Genomic DNA, 14,668 nt, shown 5'->3' with positions numbered 1-14,668 from the left:
ATCAAAGGGACGCTTTGGAGACCACCCAATGTCCCACTGGTGTTGCAAAACAGCTCTCTTCACTTGCTGCTTTGGACTTCAAAGCGATATTATATTTTAATGAGCTGCTGTATAATTAATCAGCCTTCACCCTTTCCAGCTGAAATTACTGAAGGAAATAAGCAAACACCCCAAATTTGCTATTTCCCTTTCCGAATGCCAACAGTGAGGAAATGTTCCCATGTAAATCAAGACTGGGTGTGGATGTTTTCTGGGCTCCAACAAGTCTGCTCTCTGACCTCATATTCAGATTCACTCCAGAAATCTTGGCTCCTCCAGGGAATGTCAGCGGTCACGAACCTTGCCTTCCCCATCCACATTTACCAGCCAGAGGGCATGGTTCACGCTGCAGCAGGCCTCACCAGGCTGAGGCCATTTAAGCCCACCTGAATTCCCAGCCACACCACCAACTGGGGCTCAGGAAGCTAATGATTTTCTTGGTTTTGCACATAGTTGTGTTGTCTTCTGCAAGTTATTCACCTGTGTGGAACTCAGTTTCATCATCTATGATAATAAGAAGAATCCTAATAAATTTTTTGAGATAGCATCTCACTATGTTGCCCAGGCTAGCCTCAATCTCTTGATCCTCCTGCCTTAACCTCCCAAGTAGCTGGAACAGCGAGCGTGTACCACCACGCCTAGCTCATAATAAACTCTGTGAGGGGCACGTCTAGTGTCATAATTAAGAATGAGTGCTCTGGAGTTAAACAGCCTGGGTTAAAACTTGACTCCATCATTCATGTGTGACATGTGACATGAGCAAGTGCTTTAACATCGCTGAGCCTCAGATTTCTTATCCATAAAATGATGTGATAGTAGTACCTAATTTATAAAGTTATGGTGAGTATTCGATGTAATAAGTAATTTTGGTGGTGGGCACATACCAGGCACATTCCAACGTTAGTTATTGTTAATATGATCATTACTCTCACTACTTTTTAAACTATACATCATGTGGTGTGTCCTAAAGATATTATCTTATTTAAACCTTACAATAACACTAAAATAGTATCTATTTTTATATATCTCCATTTTACAGATGAGGAAATGGAAACTCAGACTGGTGAAGTAACTTAGTCAACAGCTCCCCTTTACTGAAAGACCAATAAATGCAAATACTTCCATACCATGTAATGTGGGAAATCCAGAATCCACCCCACACGTCTATCAACACACTTCAGGAAAAGGATGATGTCATCCTGGCCAGCTCTTGCTCTAAATTCCTCTGCTGAGCTGGATTCTGATTCCTGCTCCCCGCCAACACACCTATGGCTGTATTCTTGTTCTCTCTCTTCCCCAAAGAGAAGACATACTCCTTCCTTCAGTGTCTAAGTGCCATTAATATGCAGACATTGTATGTAAGGGACTATTGAAGGCTCAAGAATTAATATAACCCCAAAAAGGAAACACGTTACTGTCACTGGCCAATGTCCCTGGCACACAGAATTTCTTACTGCTGTTCTCTCTACACTTTGACCACCTGTCATTTTTCCTAGGCTCTTTCTTTCTATATCAAAACAGGCCATTCACAGTTATCCCTTCTCTGAGTTTTGCATCCATTTAAAAGCTCATCTGCCAAAAACTCAGAATACCTGTCATTGTGTTATAGAAATCTGGTTAACTCTCTTTTTTAAAAAGTCTCCCCCACCTACAACAGTGTTTCTTAAAGTGGACTCCACAGAGTGGAGCCAGTCTATAAACTTTGGTTCCCAGTACATGACGAGATAAATACAGATGTTAAGGTTTTATAGCAACTTGACAGTAATTTTATGTCTGCTGAATCTAATAATAAAATAAAAATGGAACTGTGCTTTGTATGCCTTTTTATATCATGTTTTTAATAATATATTTTATTGTATGTTTCAAAAGTACCAGTCCGGGAAAGATTGGAATTTTAAAGCCAGCTCTTCAGCATGCATCATTTGAGAGGCACTGATCTAGACCAGCCCAGGAGACCTGCCTTGTGGAAGCCAAATATCCCTTTACTGTACGTACATTTTCAAAGAAAAGAGTAGTTTTCCTAACCTCAGGAATGCTGCTACTCTCCTAAGGCAACTGGATTAAGTCAGAAAATATTTGTTTCCTCCACATCTGCCACAGAAAAAAGAACACATGACATTTGCTAGTCATTGCAGCTTATGGGGCAAGAAAAAGCTGTAACGATAACAGAAACACCCACTTACGCCATTCTTTAGCATTTATAAATCACACTCCCATACACCATTTCACTCAATCTCCACAACATCTCAATCAAGCTGCACTAGTAGGCACTCTACTTCTTGGATGAGAAAATTGAAGTTTAACATGAATGTCTTGCCCAGGATGACCCACCTAAAATATTACAGCCAGACACAAAACCAGCACTTTGATTCTGGACTCCAGGCCTTACATTACGTCACAATATGATAAAATCATCAGATAAACACATTTCCATGAGACCAAAGGGCTGGAATAGATAGATACCCAAATTCTATTTTATCTTTGTCTGGAGCAAGACTGGCCTGCAGATCTCTAGCTAGTTAACAAAAGTAGCTGGCTTGTATTTTCTTTTCACACTGCTGCACCTAGAGATACACACAGACATCCCTCTTGCCTTTGCTCCTTGCCAGTTCTGCCTCACATTCTTATCACCTTCCTATCTACCTTCTTGTCTCAGAAAAAGCAAAAAAGGCCAGAAGCTGTCAGGGACCACCTTTAAGAACAAAAAGCAAAGCTCAGAAGGGAACCTCGAGTTTTCCCAATGGTGTCCCTACCTTGAACCCCGCCATCTAATATGTACTGTTTTCTAATAAGGCAAACTGGATGGACATTAAATACCTTCATGGGGAATAGCTGCATGCTGACAAAAGAGAAGACCAAAACAAGTGTGAGGCAAGAGCTGAAAGACAATTACAGTTCTAATCTGATTAAACTGTTGCCCAAAAGAAAACCAGAGGGGTTTTTTAGAACCTTGTTTCTGTAATTCTGGTTTCTTCCATTTTTATAGCATATAAATAATTAAAATTATGCCCACAATACATTTGGCTTTAGTTGGCAGGCATATTGAAGAATATTACATTTAGTAATTTACATACACCAGAAACATAACACATTAGATTATCCAAAAGCAAAGAGCAGCAAGCAGCATGGATAGATCTCTTCTGTAAAGGCTGCAAGAGCCGATTGCAGCCACATAAAGAGAGCTAGGATTTTCCTAGGAACCATTTTCTTGCAAATGAAACATTTAATTATGGAGCAGAGTCCATAAATAGACCGTTAACACTGGGAGGGGGGATGGATGCAGCTATATTGCTGGATTAGCAGGGGAATATCCTACAAGAAATTCATCAATGCCATGGATAATTAATTACAGCTCACCTTCTCCCCACATAGCCATGCCTTTATCAGCCGGCGTTAGGGAAACAGCAGATGGCCGACCAAATACAGAATGCAATTTTCTGTCAACTCATTACTTACAGAATCACAGATTAGGTACGAGACCCCTGGAAGGTCACCTAGGCCATTCCCCTGTGTCCAGAACAATCTGCGCCAGAACTGCCCCTGTCACGAGAGGATCTATCGCTCCCTTATTCACAAACCATCCCCAGAAAAAGAAATTCACTGTCTGCAGAAACTTAGATTCCAACTACTTTGAACCCTTTCGATGGGAATGGTCCCTGAAGACTAAGTTATCCGGCCTAAATACTGCCTTTTCCTTGGCAGCATTTGGGGCCATGTCCCCAGAGAGAACTGACGTTCCTAAATCCACTTGACCTTTTAGGTTCTGTGGGGACACTTGCGCTGTGGGCATTCTCAGGGTTCTTTCTTCTCTCCTTGCTAGAGATCATCGAGTCAGCACAAGTCTTCTTGTTCCCAGGGTATTTTTATAAAATGTTTAAAAGTCAACCAAAAAATTTCGAAAGCCTTCATAACTATGTTAAGGTTGCCTACTGAAGATGAAAGTATTTGAAATTTCCTGACTTTATTTTTGGCCACATGCATCATCATGGTTTTCCCCTTAGTCACACCACAGTTGATTGTGTAGGAAAAATAATTTTTTTTATTCCCTCAAAAGGCTCTGCTTTTCCCTCCCTAGCTGGGTAGCTGGGAAAACTGAGACTTGTGAAAGAATCACAGTTTGGTCCTCTCCCACCAAAAATGCTCCCTTAGCTTCTGTCTTTTCAAAATCAAATTCTCTACCAAAAGTTGTTCCTCTTAGAATGAGTCTGTGTATTTAGATGATGTTTAGTCTCCTGGGTCTTACTTCCTTGGGTTCCCTAAGATGCTGTCCGGAAATAGGAAGGGATTAATTTATTCTCTTGCCAACAGGAGAGAAGTCCGTCTGGATCCTCCCTAGTCTCAGCTGCATATTGCCTGGAACAGATCTGCTCCCTACAATAGTGATAGTGAAAGTGATACTGACTCCTACTGTGTGAACAAGAGGCCCCAAAGGCCTCTGATTTAAAGGTTGGTCCCTAGCCTGTGGCAATACTGGGAGGAGATGAAGCCTTGGGAAAGGAAGTTAGGTCACTGGGAGTATGTTCTTGAAGGAGACAGTTGAATGCCACTCACTGCCTCCTCTTCTCTCTTTGCATCTTAGCCATCCTGAGCTGAATAGTCTGCCATGCTATATCATAGGCCACCAGAGGCCTAAAACAACAGGGCCAAAGGACTGTGGACCAAGTTCTCTGAAGCCATGAACCAAAATTAACCTTTTTTCCTTACTGAGTTGATTATCTCCAATATATGTTATAATAATGCAAAGCTGACAACGTTTGACTAATGCTGTGCTTTTGTGGGGTGATGGAAAGGCACAGTCATTTAGGGCCAACATACTGTACTCATCACTAGAGTGTACACCCTGTCCCTTGCTTCCATCTGCACGACTCTGCACATTGCAGCCTCTTCCCTCTGACCACAGGCCACTGAGAAGTCGACAGACTCCCTCAGCCCTTTTCCATCCCTGCATCAAAGGATCTTCTGGGTCTTTGCAAGACTCAGTGAGACTGTGGACCCAAAGTCACGGTCTCTGGCTTTTCAGTCTATCCTTCTTCTGTTGCTTAGCCTCCCTTCCATCTCCACACATCCTCATTCCCTTTCCATGACCCAAAACAGATTCCTTATTTTGCTCCAGCGTATCTTCCTCCTACTGTAAGACTGCAAACTCACGGTGTAGTCGTCATGGAAGAAGGGGCACTCTCTTTACGTTTGGAAGCCATGCAATAACCTAAAAATTCTGCACATGCAGTGGCTCTCCAACTATTAACTCACAACTAGGGTTGGTTGAGGACAAAAAGAGTTGATTTCTTATCCCAGAATGCACTCCTTACATTTCGTTTTTCTGCTCAATCCCTGAGCTTATCAGCCAGCTCTTTCACGATCCACAGTCATACCCAGTGATGCACAGGTGACAGGCTCACATGCTTACCTACACCTCTTAGTCCTTCAGATGGAATAAATGGTGGCACCAAGATTCACATCAACAGATTATATTGGTTTACTAATAGATCTAGGAGTAGGAGTGATTCCTTAATCCTTTTCCAGATAACTGCTCATCCTGATGGGGTCACTAAAAAATAGAGATGGTTGGTTTATTCCATGATGATTTATTTTGAATCTTAGAGACCTATGATGCCCCACAATGTGCCCAAAAGTTTGTCATATGCCTTCACACAATGGCACCATTAAACCCTAAAACATGACTACGTGCCCATAGCTTTTCTTATAACTAGATCTCAAATTAACATGTTTTCAGAGTCTGTTACCTTATCAATTATATCTACCAACTCTAAACTTAAGAAATACCTCCAGTTGCATGACAGTTATAACCCCAACCAAACACACAGTAGGCTCGTAAAATATGTGTAATGAATGAAACTGAACCTCAATACAATGCTGTGGGGAGGCACCGACATCGGTGACCCGGAGTACCTCTCTTCCTGTTGTTTCTTGCAATAGGAGAACAAACCTCTTAATCATAGGGTATTTTGTGAGGAATTTTTTTTCCTCAGCCATTTATTTACCTGCTCACTCCTCATCGTTATGTGTGGAATATACAGCATTGTGGAGAGATTTATGGGACAGATTTTAATCTCAGCTGCAGGGCATGCATCAGTGCTTATCTCTAAATTGAGGTGTGTTGTATGTGTCATTGTTTCCTATGATCACAGGACTGGCCCAGCCAAATAGCCACATACCTGAAACCCAGGAGAGAGAACAACGTTGGGAGAGTGGAGGAGGAGCTGCAGTAGAGGGGAAAGTGCTTATGAGAAAGGGGCCCGTTATGGACTCCCTAACCCATGGCCCATAAACCCAATTACTCTCAAACACAGTTGGAGGAAAGCAGGAATTGTGGACTGAGACTTGAGAAGCTCATCTGCATAGCAAATCCCCCACAACCATGGTGCTTCCCTAAGCATTGGCTCACCTAAGTCACACAAACACAGAAGCCAAATTCTTCCTGGAAACCTGACCCTCCCAACCCCTTCCTTTGCATTCCAGGCTGAAGAAAGAGTTTAGAGCACAGAACTGAAGGGATCTACAAGATGTGGTTTAAAGTTGCCACCGGCATCTCCATGACCTCTGGCTGCCCTCTGAGGCCCCACCAAGCTGGCTTTCTCATCAGGGCCTGGGAGGAGCTGAACAAGGTTTCACTGGCAGCAGCTCCTATTACAGGGCCAAAGAAGGCCTCCCTTAATGGCCCCTCGGGGCCTCTGACACTTGATCCTTAGTCACTGTCTTCCACTGACCTAATGGGCCAGAATATGTCTTTCAGACTGGAAAAATATTTTTGAACTTGAAAGCGTGTATGTTTTCTTCTAGAGAAAGCCCATTCTAATCAACCAAACTGGCCCTTGGTTTGTTCCTTCGCTTATTCTTTCACCCCTTTTTAAGAGCCTAGTCCACTAGGCAGGATGTATGAAACTAATTAAAGATCAAAACTCTCTAAGGGTTTCTGTCTATTTTTACCCAAACTATCTTCAAAGGGCTGGGAAATGATATAAGGAGACAACTGCCCAAACAGCTTTAAAAGAAAGTAGGCCAGGGTCACTCCACTCCTCACCCATCTAGGTTTGGAGGTGAAGGGCATGACTAAGTGGAAACGCAACACAGCCATCCCAGATCTGGACCTGTTGTCATAAATCAAGAAGCGGGTCACAACCTGAAGGACATCCAGGCAAGTCACAGGGGAGGTGTCAGAGCCAGGTGGACAACTCCAGGCCTGCTCACTTTTCTTTCTCATCCTGCTTGTTCTGGGTGTATATTTGTGGAGTGAGTTAAATATTGGATAACAACCTAAAGTGTATTTCCAACCCAAATCCACATTTCCAAAGGTGAATTTATTTGGAAAAAATGTCACTGCACATACAATTGAGGATCTCAGGATGAAATCAGCTTGGACCCTAAGTGCAATCTATGATAAACCGACAGCCAACATCATATTAACAACTGAAAGCTTTCACTCTAAAATCAGGAACAAGACAAGGATGTTCACTATCACCATTCCTATTCAATATAGTTCTGGAAACATTAGCCAGAGCAATTAGACAAGAAAGAGAAATTAAAGGAATAAGGATGGGAAAGGAAGAAGTTAAATTATCATTATTTACAAATGGCATGATACTCTACATAGAAGACCCCAAAAACTCCACCAAAAGACTTCTAAATTTAATAACCAAATTCCGTAGCATAAAGGGATACAAAGGCAACACTCAGAAATTAATAGCATCCCTGTACACAAACAACAAACTCATTGAGAGAGAAATTAGGGAAAATACACCCTTCATATAGCATCCAAAAAAATGAAATACTTAGAAATCAATCTAATAAAGGAAGTAAAAGATCTATACGTTGAAATTTACAATACTTTGAAAATAGAGATTGAAGATGATTTCAGGAAATGGAAAGGTATTCCTTGCTCATAGATAGGAAGAACCAACATTGTGAAAATGGCCATACTCCCAAAACTGTTATACAGATTTAATGCAATCCTGATCAAAGTACCATTAACATACCTCACAGATCTAAAGAAAACATTCCTTAAGTTCATCTGGAACCAGAAGAGACCTACAATAGTAAAAGCAATCCTGGGCAACAAAGGCAAGGGAGGAGGCATCACAATCCCTGACTTGAAATTATACTACAATGCTACTGTGATAAAATCAGCATAATACTGGCAGAAAAAACCTCTAATGTCCAGTGGAACAGATTAGAAGATACGGACACAACTACAAACACACTCAGCTACCTTATCCTTGACAGAGGCCAAACATGATCAATTGGAAAAAGCCTCTTTAACAAATGGTGCTGGAGAAATTGGCTTTCCACATGCCCAAACCTAAGCTAGACCCATGTCTATCACTGTGCAGTAAACTAAAGACAAAATGGATCAAAGATCTAAATATTAAAACAGAAACACTAAATCTATTGGAAGAGAAAGTAGGTAGAAACCTTGAAGACATAGGGGTAGGCATAGAGTTCATGAACAAAAACCAAACTGCATGAGAAATACTTCAAAGAACCAACACTGAGATCTCACCTTATTAAAAAGCTTTGCACGTCAAAAGAAATCACCAGCAGAGTAAAAAGAAAACCCACGAATTGGGAAAAAATGTTAGCTAACTGTCCCTCAGACAAAGAACACTTCTATCTAGAACATATAAAGAATTTTGAAAAAAATTAGGTCCCCAAAATTCAAAGACCCAATCCAAACATGGGCCTATGAGATGAATACACACTTCTCAGATGAAGAAATACAAATGGTAAATAAATATATGAAAAAATATTCATCATCATTAGTCATTGAGAGATGCAAATTAAAACAGCACTGAGATTTCATCTCACCCCAGAAAGAATGGCTATTACCCAGAAATCAACCAGTAACAAATGCTGTCAGGGTTATGGGGGAAAAGGAACCCTTCTCCACTGTTGGTGAGAGTATAGACTGATACAGTCACTATGGAAATCAGTATGGAGATTCCTTAAAACACTAGGATTAGGGGCCAGGGATATAGCTCAGCAGAACAGCACCTGCCTGGCAAGTGGGAGGATGTGAGTTTGATTCCTGGTACAAAAAGAAAAAGTAAGATAAAAAACTAGAATTAGAGGTCCCATTTGACCCAGCTATTCCTCTTCTGAGTATTTTTCCAGAAGAATTTAAAACAACATACCACAACCATATATGTGTACCCATGTTTATAGTAGCACAATTTGTGATAGCTAAATCTTTGAAACAACCCAAATGCCCATCAACTGAGGAATGGATCAAAAAAGATGTGGTATTTTTATACAATGGAGTACTACTCAGCTATTAAGAAATTAAGCTCAAGCCTTTTATAGGTAGATGGATGCAACTACAGAACATATTCATAAATGAAATAAATCAGACCTGCATATGTAAACACAATATTGTCTCCCTCGTGTAAGAAACTGAAAGAGTAAATAAAATCCAAAAGGTACAGTAGATATTGTGAAAGGGAAAGAAACTACTCAAAAGGAAAGAACTAGAATGGGGGAAAGGAGAAAAGAAAGAAGGAAGGGGAAAATATGTATATATATATATACAAGATAGCTAAGATAATTTTACTACTAATTTCTATTTGTTTACTGAAAGGAACAGTTAATGCTTAATTGTTTGATGAGTTTTGCATGCCTATGCCTGGTAATCTGAACAATGAACAATGTTTGATGATGACAATATGCAATATAACAATCATTTTCAATTTCCTATCATCTTGTTTTGAAATTCTGTACTGATTTTATTATTTTTTATTCTCTTTAAAATAAAAAAAGATCAATGAAACAAAAAGAGAAGAGAAAACACAGACTTACACCAGAAGAGGATGATATGGAGGTGATGTGTTTTCAAGAGCTTGGCACATGTATTTTCAAGCTACAAATGCCAAGGATTTCTAGAAATCACTGACGTCAAACAAAGGGATGGTGGGGGGAGTTTCTCTTATAGAGGCTCCTAAAGAAGGAATCAATCCTGGTAACTCCTTGAGTCCCCATGTCTATATTCTTGAACTGGAAGAGAATAAATGTGTATTGTTTGAAGCCTCTGATTTTGTGGTAACTTGTTTCCACAGCCCTGGGAATTAACGCAATATGTAAATCACCAGTATTCCTCACTACTGGTCTCTAAGGTCTCCCTCTTACCATTGCCTTCTCCAAATAGTTCTTGCTGCTTAAGCTCCAAGTGGCCAGTTTCCCTACTCAATCATGTGAACAAGTTGGGAGTGACTGGCTTCCAAGAGCCAGTTGTGTGTATCTCTCCCTAAATCACTGCTGAGGACATCATATTGGTACCTTGCAACCAGTATTTACACCAGAGCAATGGGCAAACACTATGAATCATGCTCTTCCTTCCAGAAAGTCAGTTATTAAACACTTACCAACATATCAGTGTTCCTATCTAAGTTCAGCTACTTTCCCAACTTTCTTCAGAGTTCCACCTGTCCTATTCCTGCCAGTGGATGGCGGGGGAGGAGGGAAGAGCCAGGGCAATGACACTCATGTCACTATAAGCAAAGCAGCAACCTTCTCCCTACTAAGAAGGCAATCCTCTAGTTCCAGTTTCCCTTTGAACTCTGATCATTACTTTTGTATTATTGTATATGAGGCCGACCTCCCTCCACCCATGGGCATTTGATTATTTATAACTTCAGAAAGTTTCTTTTGCACAGTTATTTGCCAGGCTTTCATCTACAGCAGGCAGCGTTTGATAGAAATATGGAAAATGGCCTGAACTTTAAATGACAAACAGATGAGGAAGTCCAATGAAAATCACACGTGTTTGAAAGCCATGTGTTTTCAGATGAAATATATATGGGATTTTTAATTGATGTTGACTTTAGTTTGTGATAACATTTTTAGCTACCTTAATTAGCGGGTTACAAGAAACAGTAAAGAAAAGAATGTGATCAAGATGAACCCGCAAGAAAATCTGGGTAAGTGACCTCTCCTTACCCCTGCGCCCTCCTCCCAACCCAGTCTCCATTGTCTTATTGAGTCTCCTTGTTACTCTGGCACAGTGCAATATGAGCAGTCCTGCCTTGCATAGGATTTGTGAGTATAGGACCTTATAGTGGACATTGTGAGATTCATGTTTTTGGTGGTCATTAATACTGTTCTCCAAAAATTCCCAAGTTCTCCACCTTTGTAGCATAGGATAGGTCTGTATTTTCTAGTCCCTGTGGCTCAAGGGCCCGTGGGACTACTTCTGGATAATGAGTTAGGGAAGACTGTCACACTCATCAGTTTCTGCATCAAATTATTTAACTTCAGAACCTTTTTCCCCCTCTGGCACAGTGATCCATGATATTAGACGTGTCTCTCAGCCTGGGTTCTAGAGGACTACTGATTCCTCCTACCCCCACCCCAGCACTGTGAGAGTGTCACAACATATCACTCGCTGAGGAGAAAGTCAAAATTATAAGAATAGTTTCTCCTGAATGTGTATCTCTTTTGTGCCATTGTAATGTCAAAAAAAGTCCCCTCAGTCAAGCATTATAAGTCAAGAACCATGAGTGTCCCCAAAGGAAAGGCAGCTTACCTTCCCTGGAAACTAAAATGTGCTGAGCAGATTCTGGGTACTGTTTTATTTGGATAACTCCAAACACTGAGATTCATTGAAGTTAATTGGTTGTTGTGCCCAATTATTCAGACAATTACCTCAGCCATCCCTTCACTTTAGGTTTACAGAGCAGAGCAATAACTACTGATTTCTTCAACTTCATCTTCCTCAAAACTTAAGATCTATTTTAGCATCAAAGAAAGGAAGACATCCCTTGGAAAGCTGGAATTCTTTCTCTGAGCATTATTTTACTCTAAAATGTCATCTCAAGGAATATTACTCAGATAACAGTACCTAGTTGTATGTGTTATTTGAATATCAGCCAAGAGAGAGTCTAAATTACAAGGCATGACACACACTTGCAAAATAATTCTCTTATTTAATTTCTTTCCCTAGATCTCCAGGGACTTAATAGCCATCTCTAGAATATTTTTGGCAGAAGAAAATTGCCATTCCTGGGCTCCAAACCATAGGACCCTAACAATAGGGTACCATTTCAAGGTCATTGAAGACACAAACCCATCCCTCTCAAAAGCATTTCCCTCTTTTGAAAAATTGTTTCCAACTGGTGGAAAGACTTCTCATTCCAACTGGAAATAAGACTTGAATTGTAAGAAACACTGGGAGATATGACATTTAAATGTTTTTGGAATGCAAGCAGATTCTTTCCTGAAATGAGACTGGTGGAAGACAGAGCCATAGTGCCTTGGGCATAGCGAAGAAGTGAGAGTCTAGCATGGAGGGATAGGTTGGGCATGGAAGAGCAGATAATTTTTACCCACTTGCCAATTTCCCTGTCTTCCAGTTTATTGACAAACACAATGGCTTTCTTGGGCAGAGACTTGAGTTTAGCATTCAGCTAAATAATTTCAGCTACTATCTTCTTCTGGAACTTTTCACTGACCCAAAGATGGAAGCAACCACTGAACTATAGGCAAGATGAGATGATCATCAAGCAGAACCAAGAACCAAAGGATGAAACCTGTGTCCCAAAAGACCTGTCTGGAACTCTGCTTTCTTTGACTTCTGTCCATGACTTCCTATTCTCATTGGAAAATGGCTCAAAGTATATCCTTGCAGACAACTAGATTTCAAGGTCAAACAGGTATGCTTAGACCTCAAGCAGTAGAAGAATAGAACTCGGTGGTTCATAGGAAGACAAGGTGATGTGTTACAGATTTGATGCCATATTTTGCTTTTCTCAGAGAGGGAAGCACTTGTCTGAGTCAGTTGAGTCAGGTTACCTGACTTTAGCTGTGCTCTCTCACGTATTTGTGCTCAGCCGATGTGGTGACCAGCATTTGGCTTGTCAAGAATGCCCTCTGGGGATTTAGCTCAGCGGCATAGCGCCTGCCTGGCAAGCGCAAGGTCATCAGTTCGATTCCTGGTACCAGGAAAAAAAGAAAACAAACAAACAAACAAAAAGAATGCCCTCAGTTTGGAGGACCTGGCTTTCTCCCTTGGGCATCTCTCATTTCTTCAGCAAGCTCTCAAGTGAATGGCAGAGGTTCAAGAGAAAAGGAGGAAACACACAAGTACTTTTTCCAGCCTCTGCGTATATCAAGTTGGAAACTGCCTTGTGGGCAATACAAGTCACATGGAAAAACCCAGATCAGATTGACACGAGTCTGTAAAGTTACAGCCACAGCGAGGACATTAATTAACATGATTAATGAGATTAATCTACTACCATATCTATCCTTCACGTTGAAGAACTCTCTGAAAGGTCTCATGTTCCTTGCTGTATATTCATCTTGAAGAATGAGACAATGGAAGCTGACTAAGTGCTCTGTACAGGAGGGCAGGGCTTGGGGATAGCTGGAGGTCACTGTAGGATAATCATAAGAGAGCTGACCTTTCATTAGAGGCCACCAGTTGGTCTATGCTCCAGATGTTTGATACCCAGACTTTTACCTTACCTTGCGACAGTGCCTGAGGCATCCTGGCTTCTCCCAGCTTGGGGTCTCCTGGGCTTCTCTCTGGTCTCCTTTCTCTACAAACTCTGAATTCCTAACTTAAATATGGTTACTTCTGGGGAATCTAGATGGGACTTAGAAAGAGAAGGTAAGATTGGTGGTGGTTTCTATATTTTAGTCAAACTCTACTTGAAAGGCCATGTCTATTTTCACACGACATATACGTTTAATTTTAGAAGACAGGTCGGCAAATGTGTGAGGAAGGAGACTTTTTACGTTTCTGCCCGGTGACAGAATTCCAACCTGCACCACTGAGTTAGGTCAGTTCATTTGGCATCTACATCCTGAGCCACAATCGGACCAATCCTCTCTTCATATCTATTTGGTTTTATGGGGGAAAAATCATGCCAGTGTCCAACCTCATTCACATCATAGTTCACATTCGAAATGATGTTTGCATAGCATACAGGTTACATGGTCATAGCTATGCTTCAAGCTTCCCCAGGCCCCTCCTGGGCCCCAGAAAGGCCAAGAGGCACAGTAGTTAAGCACTCCTGGAATTTGTGCATGGTACACTAGTCAGAAAGCCCCACCCCGTTTCCTATCTGTGGTAATGAACCTGCCCACCCCTCTTTTATTTCTAATCCATTGCTGACTAAGATATGGTCCCATTGCCAGTGACTCACACATGACTCACATCATGTATCTCTTACCACCCACAAATTCAACAATGCCCAGACTAGCCCACACCCTATTCAATGAGACAACCCACTAATCATACACTTGGACGTCACAGCAATGTCAAGTAGATTTAAATGCTTCTAAACACGTCTCAGTTTCTATATTTACCTTGTCATGGACCAGTAAAAAAGAGTTCATACCCAGGCACTAAGGAATAGCCTTCATTTAATCTTCTAAAACTGCTTCCTGCCCAAGAAAAGTTGAGGACCTAAAAGTTATTTTAGTTCTAGAATAGCTATTGCTTTTCTTATATGGATTTCTTTCTTTCCTTTTTTTTTTTTTTTTAGATACTAGGAATTGAACTCAGGACCTTATGCTTGCCAGGCAGGCACCTGTACCACTGAGCTTTTCCCCAGCACTACTGCTTTTCTTTGTTGTAAGTGTTTTTAAAGCTGTTTTTATCTGTTTTATTCCAGTC

General features: G+C 41.0%; 1 long non-coding RNA gene across 3 annotated transcripts; it reads left to right on the top strand.

Moving 5' to 3' along the window:
- Positions 1-791: 791 nt before the first annotated feature.
- Positions 792-9,871, top strand: LOC102024703. Of its 3 annotated transcripts, none has more exons than XR_001234154.1 (4): positions 792-879; positions 1,909-2,026; positions 4,348-4,485; positions 9,811-9,871. It is a non-coding gene; the product is annotated as an uncharacterized LOC102024703 (long non-coding RNA). The 3 variants fall into 3 exon arrangements; XR_261071.1 differs by lacking the exon at positions 9,811-9,871 and adding an exon at positions 6,520-6,953; XR_001234153.1 differs by lacking the exon at positions 9,811-9,871 and adding an exon at positions 4,619-4,777.
- The last annotated feature ends 4,797 nt before the right edge of the window (positions 9,872-14,668 follow it).

This window comes from Chinchilla lanigera, unplaced genomic scaffold (genome assembly GCF_000276665.1).
Source record: "Chinchilla lanigera isolate Chin_1 unplaced genomic scaffold, ChiLan1.0 scaffold00023, whole genome shotgun sequence".
NCBI classification, from domain to species: Eukaryota; Metazoa; Chordata; class Mammalia; order Rodentia; family Chinchillidae; genus Chinchilla; species Chinchilla lanigera.
The sequence above is the reverse complement of the archived record's forward strand: the minus strand, read 5'-3'. Positions and strand labels throughout refer to the sequence as shown.